This window comes from Sus scrofa, chromosome 8 (assembly GCF_000003025.6).
Source record: "Sus scrofa isolate TJ Tabasco breed Duroc chromosome 8, Sscrofa11.1, whole genome shotgun sequence".
Classification (NCBI taxonomy): domain Eukaryota; kingdom Metazoa; phylum Chordata; class Mammalia; order Artiodactyla; family Suidae; genus Sus; species Sus scrofa.
The window spans coordinates 9,487,561-9,503,932 of record NC_010450.4 but is presented as its reverse complement, the minus strand read 5'-3'; the positions used below and the strand labels follow the sequence as shown (position 1 = coordinate 9,503,932).

At 41.9% G+C, this 16,372-nt stretch overlaps 1 long non-coding RNA gene across 3 annotated transcripts in view; it reads right to left on the bottom strand.

Annotated features, from left to right (window-relative positions):
• Positions 542-16,372, bottom strand: part of LOC110262057 — a 248,873-nt gene continuing 233,042 nt past the window's right edge. The window contains exons 9-11 of one of the 3 annotated variants that reach the window (XR_002346562.1): positions 14,634-14,948; positions 8,780-8,933; positions 542-1,396 (exon numbers count right to left, since the gene is read on the bottom strand). This is a non-coding gene — a long non-coding RNA (uncharacterized LOC110262057). Of the gene's footprint in view, positions 1,397-7,292; positions 8,934-14,633; positions 14,949-16,372 lie in introns of those variants that run through there. The other 2 variants (XR_002346564.1, XR_002346563.1) reach the window with 2 other exon arrangements.

Genomic DNA, 16,372 nt, shown 5'->3' with positions numbered 1-16,372 from the left:
TAATTTTTTGTTTGTTTGTTTGTTTTCTTGGGTTTTTGTTTGTTTTGTTTTTGTTTTTCTCTTTTTGACTCTTCTAGGGCCACTCCCGTGGCATATGGAGGTTCCCAGGCTAGGGGTCTAATCCAAGCTGTAGCTGCCAGCCTACACCAGAGCCACAGCAATGCGGGATCCGAGCCGCGTCTGTGACCTACACCACAGCTCACGGCAACACTGGATCCTTAACCCACTGAGCAAGGCCAGCGATAGAACCCACAAGCTCATGGCTCCTATTCAGATTCGTTAACCACTGAGCCACGACGGGAACTCCTAATTTTTTTTTTTTTATTAAAGTACAGTTGATTTACAGTATTGTGACAATTTCTGCATAGTGGCCCAGTCATACATATACATACATTCTTTTTCTTACATTATTTTCCATCATGTTCTATCCCAAGAGTTCGGATAGAGTTCCCTGTGCTGTACAGCAGGACCTCATTGCTTATCCATTCTAAATGGAATAGTTTGCATCTACTAACCCCAAACTCTCAGTCCATCCCACTCCTTCCCCTGCCCCTCTCCCTCTTGACAAGCACATCTGTTTTTTTATATCTGTGGGTCTATCTCTGTTTTATAGATAGGTTCATTTGTGCCATATTTTAGATTCCATATATAAGTGATATGATATAAAAATGACCACTTTCTTATAGTGAAAAGACCATGACCTTCTGTCCTGTGACGGCTAATCAGACACTGGAAAGGAAAGGTCCAAGTTTATACAACATCTTGGGTTACTTTCCTCTGGGGACAAGGAGTTTGGGGCTGTGGGGACAGGTTGTTGGACTTTCCACCTTGTACAATTTCCACCACCTCCCACCAGAATTCCCAGGCTTTGTTAGAGTGACTGTTCATGAGACCATAGATTCCATTCCTCTTTGGGCCAGTTGAATTCAACATAATGTGTAGTGTAATTTGCCAGCTCACGCAGGCACTAATAAGCCTTTGGGTAATTCCCTGCAGTAGGTCAGAAAGAAGTCTTGTTCTGAACCAGAGAGAAGGTACGAGAATCCCATCCACCTTAGTGCAAAAGTACTGAGCTCCTACACAAGTACCTTGCCGGGGACCAACGGCAGAGCATGATTAGGGGAACGAATGGCAGCTCATTCCAAAGTCGAGCTGTGGAAGGGCTCTGTGCTTCCTAAAGAAGAGTGTCTGATCAATCCCTACCCTCCACAGGGTGTGTCCAGCATCCCTTCTTACCTCTGTCTGACATTCAAACCCAAAGGGCAGTGGATAAATGGAAATGTACCACCGGAGCCATAGGTTCCCAGGTTTGTGATGGTTTCAGGGCAGAACCCTAGTGAAAGCTGAAATCAAGATCATGTCTTAGGTTTGAAGCCCTGAGAGGATGCCAGTGATTCTGGAGAAGAAAAAGAGACATATAACTGGTTAATAATCAGACTTTTGGTGCATTTATCCAGACAACTGTGTAGGGGAGAATGACAGACCTGCCTCACGCCACTGCTCTAAGGAGCTAATTCAGTGGGCGCAGCTTGCTTTGGGGAGGAACAATAATCCTCAATAGGAGTGTGCTTACCAATTAGAGAAAATCGGGAAGAGGGCATACTATGTCCAAACACAAGGAAGAGTAGAGGTTGACACCCTGTCTTTAAGGCACAGGGGCCTCCCACCTGCAGAGGATCAACTCCAGCTGATAACGTGTAGGTCTCCCTCAGATGCCCCCTTGGAGATTCACCCTCAGCTTCCTGTGTCTTAAGTCGTCCTCTTTCTTGGCAACCCACTCTTTTTTGTGTGGGGGCTAGAAAAAGGAGTCAAAGCTATCTTTTATAGTGTCCACTTGACCTTCAGAAAGTTGGTGCATCTTTGCCATGACAACTAGAGGAACAGGCTGTTCCATGGATGTCCTTTCTCCATCCTGCTCTCTCACTAATGCCCTTTTTTTTTTAACTTAGGTGAAAACACAGCAAATCAACAAAGCTGTTGTCTCATGAGATGGCCAGCCAGAGAATGTGGTTAGCCCTTCTACAAGTGTTCTCAATATTTACAAGTTATTTCCTTGGAAAGCCCCTTCCAGATCTCAAAGACTCCCTATCTAGCTCTTGAATATGCTGGAGCCCACCATTTCTACTCAATAGTCATATTACCCCATTCTCCTCTCCTTAGGCTTCCCCCCACCCGAGGTGAGGATGGTGCTGGGTGATGGTCAATGGTAGCAGTACCAGTTTACCCACCTCTTCCTAAGGCTTGAAGAGAGGTGCTTGGCTCTGTTTAGACTGTGTGGCACTTACTGTTTCTTTGTTCACATTTTTTATTTGCTAATTCTGGAGTAATAAGAAAAGTCCCACTTACCTTTTATGTATTTACAACACACACGCAGACAGACATACACCAACACCTGTATCCCACAGGTGAGAGATCAAGACGGTGCAAGTGAGAGAGCAGTAGGTTCTCCACTGAAATGTTCACAGTAGCTCCCCTCTGGGTGTTGGTAATTTTAGAGATTATTATTGTTTTTTCCTCTGTGCTTTACTGCTCCCCATTTTCTCCCATGAAAATTATATCACTCTTTTTTTTCATATTTACTTTTCTTTTTTTTTTTTTAAATTTTCCCACTGTACAGCAAGGGGATTAAGTTATCCTTACATGTATACATTACAATTACATTTTTTTTCCCCACCCTTTGTTCTGTTGCAACATGAGTATCTAGACAAAGTTCTCAATGCTATTCAGCAGGATCTCTTTGTAAATCTATTCTAAGTTGTGTCTGATAAGCCCAAGCTCCCGATCCCTCCCACTCCCTCCCCCTCCCATCAGGCAGACACAAGACTTTTCTCCAAGTCCATGATTTTCTTTTCTGAGGAGATGTTCATTTGTGCTGGATATTAGATTCCAGTTATAAGTGATATCATATGGTATTTGTCTTTGTCTTTCTGGCTCATTTCGCTCAGTATGAGATTCTCCAGTTCCATCCATGTTGCTGCAAATGGCATTATGTCATTCTTTTTTATGGCTGAGTAGTATTCCATTGTGTATATATACCACATCTTCCGAAACCAATCATCTGTCGATGGACATTTGGGTTGTTTCCGTGTCCTGGCTATTGTGAATAGTGCTGCAATGAACATGCGGGTGCATGTGTCTCTTTTAAGTAGAGTTTTGTCCGGATAGATGCCCAAGAGTGGGATTGCGGGGTCATATGGAAGTTCTATGTATAGATTTCTAAGGTATCTCCAAACTGTTCTCCATAGTGGCTGTACCAGTTTACATTCCCACCAACAGTGCAGGAGGGTTCCCTTTTCTCCACAGCCCCTCCAGCACTTGTTATTTGTGGATTTATTAATGATGGCCATTCTGACTGGTGTGAGGTGGTATCTCATGGTAGTTTTGATTTCAGAATGGCCATCATTTATATCACTCTTGAAATAAGATGAAGTACAATAAACATGATTTTTTTTTAATATTTCTGAGCTGCAGCATCATTCAACTAATGAACCAGAGGTGAGGGGCAGGGGCTGGGCTTTCTGACTTCCCAAGGCTCACTGCAGGGTCATGATTTGATAAAACATCAGCTGCTCTGAATTCCAACAGCACCTGCCACAACAAAAGGAGGCCCTTTCCTGAGCACACTGATGCCATTGCACATGGTTTTATAGAACAAAGAAACCAAAAGGAGGAGGTCATTGAGCCTCCCTTGGACACCATCCATTCCACCCTAGCCTGAGCTCTCTGGGGAAGTGAAGCCATCCATCTGCAAGGGAAGGAGCCCATGTCCAGCATGAAGGCCCACGACCTCACTTTTTGTCCTCCCTGGTGGTCTCCTCCCTGCTTTGTCCAGTTCCCTGCCTCCCACTTAGCCCACACCTCAGCTCATGCCTCTTTCTAAGAACCATTTGGCATCTGCTCCTCTGATGATGCCTCTGTATTCTCTCGTGGGTGTAGCCATTCCCCTTCCCCCAGGATAGAGTGAGTGAGCAATTGGGAAGAGGTTAGGGGAGAGGGGCATACTGCCCCTCCGTGGGGAGATGGACAGAAGTCAGGCAATCTTTGGAAAGGTCCTATAATATAAAGAAGTGGACATCAGCATGCCTTCTCTAAGTGAAGCTGAATAAAGGGAGGCTAACTTTGAGGACTAGTCAAAAAAACAGCAGGGAGTGTGAGAAGACAGCTGTGATGTGTGGGGCAGAGGTGGGTCCAGAAGGGGTTCCATCAGTGTAAACCAAAAAATCGTGACAAAAGACAGAGTGAAAAGCAATAGTAGCCAGCTCAGTATACAATGCTCATCCTTGCCCTCTTTCTCCTCTCCTCCCCTTCACACAAGCCAACCTGTTGCCTAGATGAGGGATCAAAGAGGACTTTGCAGAGTGGAGGAGGAAGAGAAAGGAACAGGCTGAAAGCAGTCAGAAAAAAAAAGAATCTAAATTGGAAAGGAAGAAGGGAAACCATCACTGATTGCAGATGACATGGTACTATATATAGTAAACCTAAAGACTCTACCAAAAAACTATTAGAACTAATAAGTGAATGAAGGGAAGCTGCCGGATACAAAATTAATCTGTTGCATTTCCATACACTAATAACTATCAGAAAAAAAGAAATTTAAAACACAGTCCCTTTAGCAATTGTATCAAAAAATAAAATATCCAAGAATAAATCTAATCAAGAATGTGAAATATCTGTACTCTGAAAACTATGACATCAATGAAAAAAATTGAAAATGATACAGAGAGATGGAAAGACATACTGTCCTCATGGATTGAAAGAATTAATATTATTAAAATGTCCATACTAGCCAAGGCAATCGACAAAATCAATGGAATTTCTATTAAAATACAAATGGCATCCTTCACAAAACTGGAACAATTAATCCTAAAACTTGTATGAAGCCACAAAAGAGCCAAAGTAGCCAAAACAATCTTGAGAAAGAGCAAAGCTGGAGGTATCATGCTTCCTGATTTCAAAGTATACAACAAAGCTGCAATAATCAAACAGTACAGTTTTGGCATAAAAAGAGACATATATATCAGTGGAACGAAATAGAAAGCCCAGACCATATAAACCACATTTATACAGCCAATTAATCTATAACAAAAGAGGCAAGAATATACAATGGGGAAAAAAATAATCTCTTCAATAAGTGGTATGGAGAAAACTGGATAGCTACATGCAAAAGAATGAAACTGGACCAGTTTTTCACACCATACACATAAATAAACTCAAAATGGGTTAAAGATTAAATGTAGAACCTAAAACCATAAACTTCTGAAAGAAACTATAGGCAGTGTGGTTTTAGATATTGGTCTTAGCAATATTTTTTTAAAATCTATCTTTCAGCGCAAGGACAACAAAAGCAAAAATAAACAAATGGGACTACATCAAACTAAAAACCTTTTGAACAGTGAAGGAAACCAACCAACATGAAAAGGCAGTTTACTGAGGTGGGAGAAAGTGTGCACAAATGATACATCTAATAAGGCATTAATACCTGAAATAGATTGAATTTATACACTGTTGACATAAATCACAGCAGTACTGTTGATCTGTCTCCTAAAGCAAAGCAAACAAAAAGCAAAAAGAAACAAAGAGACCTAATTAAGTTTAAAAGCTTTTGCACAGCAAAGGAAAACTTCATCAACAAAATGAAAAGATAACCTACTGAATGAGAGAAGATATTTGCAAATGATATGACTGATAAGGAGTTAATATCCAACATAAAAAAACTCGTACAGCTCAACATCAAAAAGCAAGCAACCTGGGAGTTCCCGTCGTGGCGCAGTGGTTAACGAATCCGACTAGGAACCATGAGGTTGCGGGTTCGGTCCCTGCCCTTGCTCAGTGGGTTAACGATCCGGCGTTGCCGTGAGCTGTGGTGTAGGTTGCAGACGCGGCTCAGATCCCGTGTTGCTGTGGCTCTGGCATAGGCCGGTGGCTACAGCTCCGATTCAACCCCTAGCCTGGGAACCTCCATATGCTGCGGGAACGGCCCAAGAAATAGCAACAACAACAACAACAACAACAAAAAGACAAAAAGGCAAAAAAAAAAAAAAAAAAAAAAAAAAAAAGCAAGCAACCTGATTCAACAATGGGCAAAAGAACTGAATAGACATTTTTCCAAAGAGGAAATGCAGAGAGCCAATAGGCATATGAAAAAATGCTCAACATCACTAATCAGGGAAATGCAAATCAAAACTGCAGTGAGATATCATCTCACACCCATCAGAATGGCTATCACCAAAAAGATAAGAAATAAAAGTGTTGGTGATGATATGGAGAAAAGGGAACACTCGTGCCCTATTGGTGGGATTGTCACTTGATGCAGGCACTGTGGAAAACAGTATGGTGGTTCCTAAAAAAGTTGAAAATAGAACTACCATATGATCCAGAAATTTCAGCTTGGAGTATTTACCTGAAGGGAACAAAACACTAATTCAAAAGATATATGCACCCTATGTTCATTGTAGCATCATTTACAATAGCCAATATATGAAAACAATCTAAGCATCTATCAATTGTTGAATAGACAAAAAAGATGAGGTATATATATATTGTCCCCTTGAAAAAAAATGCACAATAGGGAGTTCTCTGGTGGTCTAGTGCTTAGAAGTCAGTGCTTTCACTGCTGTAGCTCAGGTTCAATCCCTGGTCTTGGAATTTAGATCCCACATCAAGCCACTGCACACCACGGGGGGAGGGGGGGAAGCACACTATGAGAGTTATGAGAATTATGAGATTTATTTGGGGCAAAATGAGGACTATAGCCTGGGAGGCAGAATTTCAAATAGTTCTGAGAAACCACTCTGAGAAGGCAAGGTTGGGGGAGCTAAGATATGTAGGAGTTTTGCAGCAAAGGGTAGATAATAGGAAAAAAAGATTACTGTTAATAAAAGAAAACCAAATACCTCAAGTTAAAGAATTTAGCACTTTACATGGGAAGATGCAAGTGTCTGGACTCACTGAAATAACTCCTTTGATAAGCACCACAGCTCTCTGTGGCCTATAGCCTATGCTTTTCACATCCTGAGGGCTTCAGTCTCAGAGCTGCTCAATGGCAGGTATTCTTTTTTTTTTATTTATTTATTTTTTGTCTTTTCTAGGGCGGCACCCGAGGCATATGGAGGTTCCCAGGCTAGGGGTCTAATCGGAGCTATAGCTGCCGGCCAATGCCAGGGCCACAACAACGTGGGATCCGAGCCGCGTCTTCGACCTACACCACAGCTCACAGCAATGCTGGATCCTTAACCCACTGAGTGAGGCCAGGGATCAAACCCACAACCTCATAGTTCCCAGTCAGATTCATTAACTACTGAGCCACTACGGGAACTCCCAGGTATTCTTTTTTTCTTCTCTGAGTTTCCTCTGGGTTCACCCGCTCAGGAGTGGCTGCAACTGTTAGTGACTGCGATATTTTTTGTTTAAGGAGATGGCAGGCAATCTTTTATTTCTCAATGTAATGGAACACTACTCAGCCATAAAAAAGAACAAAATCTTGCCATTTATGAAGATATGAATGGACCTTGAGGGAATTAGCTGAGTAAAATAAGTCAGATAGAGAAAGACAAATACTAGATGTTACCATATTATGTTATATGTGGAATGAAAAAAAAAAAAACAAATGAATGAATATAACGAAACAAACAGACTCACAGATGTAAAGAAAAAACTAGTGGTTGCCAGGGGGGAGAGAGACGAGAGGAGGGTCAAGATAGAGGCAGAGAATGAAGAGGTGCAAATGACTATGAATAAAATAAATAAGCTTCAGGAATATATTATACAACACAGGGAATATAGTCAATATTTTATAACAACTTTAAATGAAATAACTTTAAATGGAATCTATAAAAAATATTGAGTCACTCTGTGGTAAACCTGGATCTAATATAATATTGTGAGTCAGCTCTACTTCAGTTTAAAAATTAATTAATTAAAAAAAAAAGAGCAGGCTAGGTACTGCCCACTCACAATGCCCCAAGTCTCAAGCATGGATAGCCCTGAAGGGAGAAGCAAAGATGATGAGGAAGGTTTTTTAAGCTAGAACTTGTTGTAACCAAAGGAAATAAGAAATCATGGAATCTGCTACCCTTTGGGTAAGAGAGTTAACACATAGCACTGGGAACAGTGATTAGGGGCACAGCAGCTGGAGGGAACATCCTTTGATGTTTGTAACGCAGCAACATTGCTCTGCTTCCATAAACCTAAATCTTGATCAGACCTACATGCATACATTAACACATATACACACCATTATATATAATCTGGACAAAGTAAAACACAACCAAAAGCAGCTTTATTGTTTTCACACCCGCTACCTTTTCTCCCTGATCTTGTCACCCTCCCTTCTCAGCACCTGTGTGAAACCTCAGGCCATTTTCATCATTTCTCTATTCAAGTTTACATATAACAAGATTCATTCTAGCCTCAATCTCCCCTCTGATTGAAAGGTTTTCTCCTCCCCACAGCTCACACTTGCCTCAGGCTGGGAAATTTGGAATGAGGAAGGACAAAGAGGTTGCATCACTTTCTTCACTCAGGCTTGGTACCCTGAGCCCACTCACCCTCACCCTCTAACTGCTGTTTAAGACTGTCTCAAGAGATTGGAGGGTACAGCGGCTTTGTTATGTGTCAATTTAGATGCCAGCTCCATATCTCTGAAGTTGGAGAGGATAGAAGAGAAATGTTCATGAGCTATAAAATGCTTCAGGGAAGCATGGACCATTTTTGCACCTTGAAGTTTGGGGACAGGGGACTGTGGCAGTTTGTGTATGTTGTCACTGATCCCCCAGCTTACCTTGCTGGGGTAGAGCAGAACCAGGGCCTGCTGGTACGAAGTATCTAGCCTCTGCTGGATTTCCTCCTTAAGCTTCTTCAAGTCCTGAGTCAAGAGCACTCACAGCTCCATGGTGAAGTTCAGGCACCTACTGACCCTGTATGTCACCACATCACTGAGGCGGGAAGTGGTAAGAGACATGCAAAGGTTCCAGTTTATTCTGTGGAATTACATGCACCCCCATGGCTTCCAATTTCCTTCCTTTCACTACTTCCTGCCCATTCCTCCTCCCAACAGCTGGCCAAGCTAACCTACAGTGTCGTCAGGATCAACATCAGACACAGAGACCCAGTCGTGCACGACTCTACCAGTTCCCACGATAGGGTAAGGTATAACCCCTTATGCTGTGTCACTCGCAGTGATGCTCCTTCTCTGAACCTTGACTGATAAAGGAGAAAAGAATCAATTCCTAGTGGCCCAGTGTTCCCACTAATGGGCCGTGCATGATGGTCTGTCAGCACACAGCTTCCCAGGAATCCCCAGCAGTGATGGATCCTGCTCTTGTCCTGACTCCAGAACCCACACTCTCAACCCCATCTCACTGTCAAACAGTAAAAACAGTGTTGAGTATGGTTCATTAAGCCCTGCTGACTATGCCCCACCTTCCTTGGTGCTTAGAGATGAGTGCAATATTTTTTATATCACACTAGCATACAAGAAATGCCCCCACCATTTTATTTGTCTAAATCAAGTCCCCCTGGGAGTCCCCAGGGGACAGAGTGGCAGGAAGGAGAACAGCATTTATTACTGGGGATCCCTCCTCTTCCCTTGTGCTGTGCCTGTGCCCCATCCTACTTCCTGCTCTAGAACATTTGGGGATGAGCCCTCCAGTCTTCCCTCGGTCTATGCCATTCCTAAACTGTGCCATCCAGAGTTAAGCCTCCCTATATCTGTAATTGGCCACAACCCATCCAGAATAATACACCAAACAGTGCCCAAGCCTCTGCCATTTCCAAAAGCCCCAAACTCCTTTTCCTCTCTAAGTAGGAGAAATACCCAGTGCTAGCATTTGGAATTAACCTTCTGGGGTTAGTGCCTAAGAACTACTAGCCTTCCACTTTGGGGATCCCTAAGGGCCATTTCAGGAGGTTGGACACACCAAGGGACTCTCTTAAGTCACCCATGAATAGACAAAGGGAAAAAATATGTGTTGAGCAGCTGTCCTGTTCTATTTCCCCTCCAAAACTGGCTATATCCTCTTCTATTTCCCCTCCAAAACTGCAACGTAGAAATTATTATAATTGTTTTTTAAGAAGAAAAAAAACAAAAGATCGGAGAAAAAGTCCCCAAATCATACAGCTATTTCACTCTTGGGAGATGGCGGAATATGTGTGGCTCATGGTAATAATTACCATTTCTTGAGCTCTCATTCTGTACCAAGGCATTGCACCAAGCATTTTCTATCCACTGGTTCCCATAACAACTCTATAACATATTTCTTTCTCTAAATCTAAGAGAAGAGAAATCACTAGAGCTTAGAGAAACCAAGTGGTTTGCCTGAGGTTGTCACACAGCTGGGGAGTGATGGAGGCTGGATATGAAGATGCCCTGTTAAAATCCAAAGTGTGATTCTTAACTGGTGCACATCACAACTCTGCTCAAGTCTTTGATGTGGAGGTGCAGCCCTGATGAAGCTGGGATGCTGTGGGAGAGATGAGTGGGTAAAGGAAGCAGGAAGGAGGAGCAAGGAGGACTGATAAGGATCCTGAGACTCTCTCGGCCTTCCTACCGAGTATCTCCAGGGAGTGAATCACAACACAAAAGGGCAGAGACCTTGCTTACTTTCTCACTGCAGAATGAGAATAATGATTACTCATCCGTGAGCCTTGTGAGGCTGGTGGCTTAGTCATTCAATAAGTATTATAGATCACGCCTTCCTAAGCCTCTAGGTAGACCCTCAAGCCACCTATAGAATCCTTAAACAAGCACCAGCTTTTCAGACCCCCCAGGGCACAGGATGGTTGCAGACAAACTCTGCAGAGGCTGTGCATTCTTAAGAGATGGAAACTTTTCAGTCAATGGCATTGTGAGGAGTCGTTCAGCACAAAGCATAGGATTTCCTCCCCTGCTCCCAACAGAGTTCCTTTCCAGCAAGACAGGTATTCCAAGCAGTTTAGTTCTTCCTTAGAGCCCAGAAATTTCAATCTCAGCTGTGTTTACTTGACATTTATGAGAGATGCTAGATGTGTGAAAGAGACAGGAGAAGAAAACACAACAGGTGTATAAATGGGCAAGGGTACCCAAAAAGCTCTAGAGTTGTCTTTATGATGGAAGACTGAAAGCACATGTAACCTTTAATTTGGCATTTAAACTGTCAGAAACACTCTAAGCACAGAGATGCTCATCAAAATGTTACTTATCAGCATCAAAACCACAAAATGCCAACCTATTGAACTTTAAGGATCTGTTTATGTAAAGTGTGCTATAAACAATCGGTGAACTATAGCCGTTAATGTGTATGTCTTTAAAGCTATGTTAAAAAAATTATGATGTTAAGATATGAAAAATGGTACCAAATTCTGTATACTCTATAATCATAATTATAGCAAACCATCCAATTTTTTGAAGGAAAAAAGACTGAAAGGAAAGACACCCAACTATGGACAGTATTTGCTTTGGGAAGTGACTCAAAGGTCAATTCCTTTTATTTCTTTTTTTTAGGCATTTTCCAAAATGTTTATAAAGAGCACATAGCGCTCTTATGAGGGAGAAAAACAATAAAAATCCCTGATGTAATATTTGATTGATTATTCTTATTAACTCAGTTCTACCTATCATTAATCCATATTAGAGTAGCTGACAGCAATAACCCAAGTGTTTAAGAATGAACCTCACTGGCATAGTGTGGTATTCTAAGCCCCACTTCATCTTATCAAATCTATCTCCAGATCCAAACGTCTCCTGTTATGGCCCAAAAGACAATGGCACACAATCCTGCAGAACCTGACCCAGCAGTCCTATCTCCTTGCTTTTGTTGGACTAATTCCTCTTCCCACTGTGTTTCTCCTTCTTTCCACCACCTCTCTCTGGCAGCCAATACCAAAAAGCTCAGCCCAAACATCGTACTTTCAGGAGTGATCTAAAGCAAGTTATGTCACTTCTCGGGGTTTCAGTTTCCACGTTTCTACAAGACAGAAATCATCATTTCTACCTTGTTTTTTCTCATTAATATACACAAGAGTATCTATGTCAAGTGCCTGACACATAGTAGACACACAAAAAAATATGCATATACCAGCTATTATTATTTTTGTTTGGTTTTCTTTGAATCCTATCCCCAACTCAGAGCTAGCTCAGTGTCTGGAACTACAGAAATTGCTTAATTTCACGGCTATTGGACTAACAGTTACTATTTATGATAGAAGTCTTGGCAGATAAGGACCTGTGGCTGTATGATTTTTTTTAGATAACCTGTCTCCATACAAAAGCACAAATTAAGAAGCTAGTCGAAAAGAGAGACCTTGATTCCTACATAGGAGAAAAGCTTTGTCAACTCTGATCAGAAAGAGGCTTTGGGAAACCACATGCAGGCATCATTGGGAGTCTTCTCATACAAAGTGAAGAACATCAGAATATAAGATGGAAATTTTCCTCATCCTCTCCCTCCCCTATCTCAAAAGGGGGATTTGGTTGTGTTTTTAAAGAGACTTTTGCTCTTTCTCAAGAATCAGCTAGATACCAGGGCATCTGCACAGCTGAATAAGCACAATGAAGATGAAAGATGTATCCTAGGGGCAGCATAAACTGTGATCCAGCTGCCCCTCAAGCTTGTGTAACTTCTGTTGTTTGTTGAGAACAGGAGAGGGAATAGAGTGTCCAGTATCCTACAGCATGCAGGGTCAACAGCCTCAAATTTCTTTTGATTTTCTTTTTTTTTTTAGGTTTCATTGAAGTATATTTGATTTACAATGTTGTGATAATCTCTGCTGTACAACAAAGTGATTGAGTTATAAATATACATACATCCATTCTCTTTCAGCTTCTTTTCTCAGATAGATTATCACAGAATATTGGGTAGAGTTCCCTGTGCTATTCAGCAGGTCCCCATTGGCCAGTCATTCCACATACAACAGTGGGCATACACCAGTCCCAAACCCCAGTCCATCCCTCCCCGCTACCCATCTCCTTTGGTAACCATAAGTTTGTTTTCAAAGTCTGTGACCTGTTTCTGTTCTGCAGATAAGTTCATTTGTATATTTCTCTTAGATTCTACATATAAGTGATATCATATGATGTTTGTCTTTCACGGTCTGATTGACTTCATTTAGTATGAAAATCTCTATGCCCTTCCATGTTGCTGCAAATGGCATTGTTTCATTCTTTTTCATGGCTGATATTCCATTGTATATGTGTACCACACCTTCTTTATCCATTCCTCTGTCAATGGACATTTAGGTTGCTCCCATATCTTGGCTATTGTAAATAGTGCTGCAATGAACATTAGGGTGTATGTATCTTTTCAAATTATGGTTTTCTTCAAATAGATGTGCAGGAGTGGGATTGCTGAATCATATAGTTAAAAGAGCCATGATACCTAGGAACCTTCCTGAATTTCGTCTGGATCTTGTCTACTCAGAAAATATATGATTATAAATGTAGCAAAGATCCCTCTGCCTGCTCATAGAAAACAAGCCTGATCCACAGACAAGTAAAGAAATCCTCTTCTTTCAATCTGCAAAAGCTTAATGCAGCTCTTTAGCATAAAGTAGTCACTCTTAAAAGAAACAAAAATAAAATATTATATAAGTTTATGGGTAGATGGTTCTAAGGGAAGGGTGCTTCAAGGAATAATGAATTGAGGAGAGACCCAGGAGAAGGTTAAGCATAACATTTGTAGAAATATGTTTTGGTTCAGTGAAAAGCAGTATGTTTGACAAATTTTCTTCCAAATCTATTAAATTATTCATTCCCTTAACAAACACTCAACAACAAACTACTTTTCATTTGCTTTCTCATTTATTCATTCAGTAAACATTGACTGAGCTGAGAATGGATACTATGTATTGTCCTGTGTGTTATGAAGAATATAAATAGTAAATGGGGACATTTGTTGAGTGATTACAATATGCCAGGAATTGCCTACAATCACACAGCTGGTTAGTAGTAGCACCCAGTTTGTACCCAGGATCCTGATCCCGTGACCGTATGCTATATTGCCTTCCAAGGATGAAAGATACCAAGACGTTAAGATGCAAGTCCTGGCCTCAAGAAACTCAGATTTTTAGGACAGCTGAGACATCTAAGTGTTTTAAGAGAGGCTTAGGAAGAATAATTAAGGACATGTGAAGAAAGAAGAAATTATCCCTTCTTCACTGGAGAAAGAGAGAAGTCTCCTTAGAAATAGTGGAATTTGAGGTTACTCTTGATGGAAAAGTAGATTTGAACAAGCAGCACTGGGAAAAGTACTCTAAGCTAAGGGAAGAGCATCAGCAGTTTGGTTGGAGCCTCAATGCCTGTGATAGGTGATACTGGGGGAAAGAGTGGGAGGTTAAGGCAAGTGTGCATGTGACATCAGCTTTTTCTGGATACCTTACTAGATAACATTCATTCTGCTAAAATACATTCTGCCAGTAGTTATTCACACCTAATGAAGGGTGAATGATAAGATATTATTTTTAAAAATCCATGAGAAAAGTTTCCATTTTCAATATTAGCTACACTCAAGCAAGATAATTACTCTGGAATTTCTAAGTCTTTCTGTCCATTTGGGAACCTGTCGATATGATAAGAGCTCAGCAATCTGGACAAGAAATTTGAAAAAAACCTCCTCTTTTGCTGAAAAATTTGCCATTAGGGCTTGACCCAGGGGAAGTACCTGTTGGATTCCTTCCCAGAGCAGAAAAGGGAAACAGTGCTATTCCTAATGGACATCCAGCCACTTCGTTCGGGCTTTCTACTCGTTAAGCATCATCTGAGACTTATTTGACCTTCTTGGAGCCTCTGTGTGAACAAGGGAAACATACTCAGAGGATCAGTGTTTTCCTTATAAACATACATGAGAGAAATGACCTTCAAGCTTGTTCAGCATAGGTCGGTCCCCGCCTGGCACCGTGCTATCCGATCTGTGCTTTCCTGTTCCGGGAGGGAATCTGAGGATCAGCTAATGACGTTTGGCCTGAATAAGAGAAGACTAGAGGGGGGAGGGAGCAAGAGGTAAGATTAGATCATAAGTAAAGAAGGACCCTATCTGATGCTATAGCACAGAACTTTAATAGTTCGACTGAAATTTTTATGGATTGTATACTAGGCATTGATAAATAATTACATATGCAATCTTATCTAATTCTTACAAAACTTTTACACTACTACAGGTATTAATGTTCTCTCTCTCTCTCTCTTTTTTTTTTGTCTTTTTAGGACCACACCTGTGGCATATGGAGCTTCCCAGGCTAAGGGTTCAATCACAGCTGTAGCCGCCAGCCTACGCCAGGGCCACAGCAATGCCAGATTCCAGCCACGTCTGCGACCTACGCCACAGCTCATGGCAATGCTGGATCCTTAGCCCACTGAGCAAGGCCGCAGGATCGAACCCGCAACGTCATGGTTCCTAGTCGGATTCATTTCTGCTGCACCATGATGGAAACTCCAACTCCAATATTCGCTTTTTTTTTTTTTTTTTTTTCAGCTAAAAATCTACAATACTCAGGGAGCTCAGAAAGATTGGAAAACTCACTTGAGGTCCTACAGATAGCAGGTGATGAAGTTGTAGCTCAAGCACATATCAACCTAATCCTGTCTCCCAGCTCCCCAGGTTGTACCCTGACTACAACACGCTTAAAGACCCTTTCCCGTCGTGGCTCAGTGGTTAACGAATCCAACTAAGAACCATGAGGTTTCAGGTTTGATCCCTGGCCTCACTCAGTAGGTTAAGGATCTGGTGTTGCCATGAACTGTGGTGTAGGTCCGGCCGCGGCTCAGATCTGGTGTTGCCATGAACTGTGGTGTAGGTCCGGCCGCGGCTCAGATCTGGCATTGCCATGGCTGTGGTGTAGGCCGGTAGCTACAGCTCCAATTAGACCCCTAGCCTGGGAACCTCCATATGCCACGGGTGCAGCCCTAGAAAAGACAAAAAAAAAAAAAAAAAAAAAGACCCTTTTCTGTTCATTACAATAGAGAGTAAACTGAGAGGAACTACAGAGAGACAAATTTTAGCTCAACGTAAGTCATTCTGTCACATTTAACTGAATGCCTTTGGGCAAGAACATGTCCACTCTCTAGATCTCAGATTCCCATTCCAAAAAACAGAGCAGTGCACATGAACCATGTACATGTTTCTTGTAGGAGTTCTTCATAATCTGTAAGATGCTAATGAAGAGGGATCTACCTTCCCAGCAGTTCTCCAGGATCTATACACATTACCCTCCTGGATAGAGACTTCTTGAGCAGCTCTCCACATCCATTAGACTCTAGTGGGATGCAAAGAATCTTCTCTACAAGGATTCCAGCACCTTCAGGATGCAGCTCCTCCCCATCTCTCCTCTTCACTGCCACCCACTCTAAGCACGGGCTTTCTCTCCCAGCTCTACCCAACCACTCGCTTGTCTCCAAATGCAG